We start from the raw sequence: 4647 nt of genomic DNA on the forward strand, positions 1-4647 counted from the left end.
CTGAAAGGGCGAGCATGTTTGGTGTGACGAGGATTCGAACCCGCGACCCGCAGATCGCGAGTCGAGCTCCCTAACCACCTGACCATCCCGGGCGCCATGAATGTGTTTCACTTGATTATCCAATTTATCAAGGGTAAGTATAATCGGTGATGAAGGTTTAGTAGGAAGTGTGTTCGGATTGTGAATCGGAGGATTCTTGGTTTGCATCCCCATGCTCGCAAAATACGCTTCATAGTTTAACTCCATGGGTGCGTTTTAAGAGTTACAATCAAATCCTGCTGTTTGGTCAGAGTGGCTCAAGATTTGGCGGTGGGTTCTCTATAGCTGCTTTCTTTCTAGTTTATTATTTCATAATTAGGGATAACAATGGAGAGATAACCCTTTGTTTAGCTTTGCGTGAAAGCTCTGAAACACAAATGTATGATTGAATGTCGATGCTAAAATAATATGGTGCAACGTATATTAATATTTTGTACACATATTTTTACTTTATTCGAAACATCATCATCTCATTTTCTATGAGTTTCATATCATGTAATAAATTATTTGCTCTCTTTAACATCAACTGTGCTTGTAAGGCAACATTAATGGAAAATATAAGGCAACATTTCCCGAAAATATAAATGTAATTTAAAACTCTTTTTTTTTTTTTACGGGCTATTGTTTTTGATAAGTCGCAATACTGGCATTACCGTAATATGATTTATATGCACGTTTTTCATGAAGAAAAAGGCTGAAAACTTCAACATATCTGTTAACACTAAATACGTCTGAAAAACACAACACTCCTGATAACGCCCCCGAAAAATAACAAAAACATAACACGCCTGATAAAAACTCAACGTACCTGAATACTCGGAAGGCACCGTAAAAACTCAACACCCCAGATAAAAATACACCCACTTGGAAAAAACCTCACCACTTTAAAACACATAACACGACTGATAGAAACTAAACACATATGATAAAAACTCCTACATATACCTGATAAAAACCTAACACCTCTGATATCTCTATAAATATATTATTAATTGTTGCTAGTCGCGGATAATGAAGATAAGATCGTTTACAAGCAAAGACTGAATTATAAGTAGTGATCGAATTTAGTGGTATGAAACAAAGTGGTGTGTAATGAAGTGCCTGTAAAATAAAGTGTGGTGGAAAAAGTGTCAGTGTTTTAATGTGGTGTGAAATGAAGTAATGTGTGTAAAATAAAGTGTGGTGAAAAAGTGTCAGTGTTTTAATGTGGTGTGAAATGAAGTGCTTGTATAATAAAGTGTGGTGAAAAAAGTGTCAATATCTTAATGTGGTGTGAAATGAAGTGCCTGTATAATAAAGTATGGTGAAAAAAATGCCAGTATTTTAATGTGATGTGAAATGAAATGTCTGTAAAGTAAAATGTGGTGAAAAAAGTGTCAGTGTTTTAATGTGGTGTGAAATGAAGTGCCTTTATAATAAAGTGTGGTGAAAAAAAGAGTCAATATCTTAATGTGGTGTGAAATGAAATGTCTGTAAATTAAAGTGTGGTGAAAAAGTGTCAGTGTTTTAATGTGGTGTGAAATGAAATGTCTGTAAATTAAAGTGTGGTGAAAAAGTGTCAGTGTTTTAATGTAGTGGGAAATGAAGTGTGTAAAATAAAGTGTGGTGAAACAAAGTGTTATTAGAAAGTAGTAGTGTGACATACAAGCATTAGCCAAATACTGCTTTGTGAAATTCAGATATCGGTATCGTGGTGTGAAGCCAAGAGTTGGTACAGTATTGTGGTATGAAATCCAAACACTGATAAAATGTTATGGTGTGAAATTCGGATAGCGATGTAACGGTATAGAACCAAGTGTCTGTAAAATAAAGCGGTGTGAAGTTCATATGTTAGCAGAAAGTGATGGTGTGAAATTCTGTCATGTGGTTTTACGTGCTAGATATTAGATACATTATCGTTATAAAAATCTAATTTAATGTGTTTAGCTTCTTCAATCTTAGAGTTTATAGTAGGGATTCAAATCATTAGCCTGTAAATGCTAGAACCAAGACAATATTATATCTCAGTAAAATCTAAAAAAGCAGTGAAAATATTTTCTTGTGCTTCATTTGGCCTAGCAGTAAGTCTGAAGGATTATAACGCTAAACATCGGGTTTCGATATTCACGGTGGGCAGATCAGAGATAGCCCATTATGTATATTTGGGCTTAACATCAAACTGTCTACGCTACGGATAGTTATGTTGCTCTATGCATGTTAACCCCCATAGCAGAACTTAACTTTCAGAAGAAGCATATTTCTTAATATATTTCCGTGATGAAATCAAAATTTAATTATGTAAGAATTAAAGGAAAATAAGGTGCTCTTCTTTATAGGTTTAGCTAAATAAAATTCAATTTAGATGAATTTGTACTTTGTATTTATGACAAAGCTACTAAGACTATATACCGTTGTCCCTAATTTTAAAATACTGACCAGAGGGAAGCCACGACAGTCACCAGCACCCTACCACCCACTATCTACGTTAAGGGGTCGACTGTCACTCTTATAACGCACCCACAGCTTAAAGTGAGGGGAATGTTTTGTGGTATCTCACGGATTCAAACCCGATTCGCCAGCTCCAAAATTCAGGGTTCCACCACACAGTCAACTCGTGCCCTATTTTAACTGGAAGATAAATAAATAATTTTTGAAAGCAAATACAATATCTAACCCAGGATTTGAATCCATGCTCTTATATAGCATAACCATCTTGAAAAGAATTAATGAAAAAATTTGAAATACGTTGACCATGTCTAACGTCACTAACAATTGTTAAGCCTGTCTGTATTTAGGCTCACGACAAATGTCTCAGTCTGCCTGTGACACCTGTTATTTTCTGACTGATATGTTAGCATCTAGCAATTAAATGAATTGCATACTTTGAGCTTGTTTGTAAAAAGTGTTTATGCGAATGATATTTTTTTTCTGGATCAGCATGTTGCAAGAAAATAAGAATCTAACTAAGCCGAAATTTCCGTTACATCTTTCACATAGAGGATTCACTATACCAAGTCAGTGAGCATGCCCAGTTAAAGTATATACATTTATAGGTAAACAACACCAGGTAAAGAGATAACAGTGTAACAAACGTTACTTTGTCTAGTTCTAAAACGCGCCAGTTCGATTAACAGACTCCTGAAGTTCACTCCTACTGAACCACACCCAATTATTTCATGCCTTGCAAAGAGAGGAGCAGATCAAGTACATGGCGGTTCTATTGAACTGTATGTAGCTCTTTGACGCTGTAAAAGTATATACACACACACACACACATCTATAGAACTAATAAAACAAAGAGTCTGGAATTCAAGATTAAATATTATTTTCCACAGTGCGATCATTAAAATATTACTTCTCGAACAAGAACAAACCAATTCTTTAATTCTTGGACGTTTTAAAATCTATCTCTATAATCTAACATTAAAAATTCATCTAAACAAAGATTACTAGTATTGTATCTTCAGTGGGTACTCTTAATAAGTTTATTGTTCTAGAGTGGTGAAGTTTACTTTAACGCACGGACTGGTCATTTTCTCCTAATAATAATAATATATATATATATGCGTGTGTGCGTGTAGATACTGACAAATTTATAAACGTTTATTTAGTTATTATTAATCAGACATATGATGATTAATGGTACTTATTGTTTATATAGGTATAATACCAAATACCATTATTATTCAGACATATGATGATTAGTGGTACTTATTGTTTATATAGGTATAGTACCAATGATATTTAATTCTTGTTTGTTGGTTGAATTTCGCGCCAAGTTACTCAAGGGCTATCTGTGCTAGCCATCCCTAATTTTTGATCCCACTCCACCCAGTGGCACAGCGGTATGTCTGCGGACTTACAATGCTAGAAACCGGGTTTCGATACCCGTGGTGGGCAGTGCACAAATAGCCCATTGTGTAGTTTGCGCTTAACTTCAAACAAACAAACCTAATTTTTAAATATATTAGATATATTTAATACATTAATACACACACACACACACACATATATATATATATATGTACTGATATAGTATATATTGACATACTAAAGAAGGCAGCTAGTCAACACCACCTACCGCCAATTCTTGGGTTACTCTTTACCAGCGAATAGTGGAATTAATCGTCACTTATAACGCTCCTAAGGCTGAGAGGGCGAGCATGTTCGGTGATGAGATTCGAGCATGCAACCCGCAGATTGCGAGTCTAGTGCCGTAACCATCAGACCATGCCAAGCTAAACTAAACAGAACACCAGACAATCGCCCCTAACCACTGACCAGTCCGATTCTTGTTAAAACACAGTTCCTTCGTTTCTATGGTTCTGATGAAATTAATTCTCTGCCAACGTTTATCACACTCAATGCCGGGAAATAAATTTAATGTTTTTGTTTCAGATCTTTGTACATACTCCGTGTTATCTAAAATGTTATGCCACTTTTTTTTAGTTTTACTTTCTTACTTTCAGATGTGGCAAGACATCGAGAGTGTTTTGTTAGGAGACATGAACAGCCCGTGTATTCATAACGGAATGTTTTTAGTTTTACTTTCTTACTTTCAGATGTGGCAAGACATCGAGAGTGTTTTGTTAGGAGACATGAACAGCCCGTGTATTCATAACGGAATGT

The 4647-nt window shown here is 35.3% G+C and overlaps 1 protein-coding gene across 1 annotated transcript in view; it reads left to right on the forward strand.

Moving 5' to 3' along the window:
• Window positions 1-4647, forward strand: part of LOC106458169 (pair-rule protein odd-paired-like) — a 15648-nt gene that overhangs the window by 9030 nt on the left and 1971 nt on the right. The window lies entirely within an intron of this gene.

The sequence above is a fragment of the Limulus polyphemus genome, unplaced genomic scaffold (assembly GCF_000517525.1).
Source record: "Limulus polyphemus unplaced genomic scaffold, Limulus_polyphemus-2.1.2 Scaffold424, whole genome shotgun sequence".
NCBI lineage: Eukaryota > Metazoa > Arthropoda > Merostomata > Xiphosura > Limulidae > Limulus > Limulus polyphemus.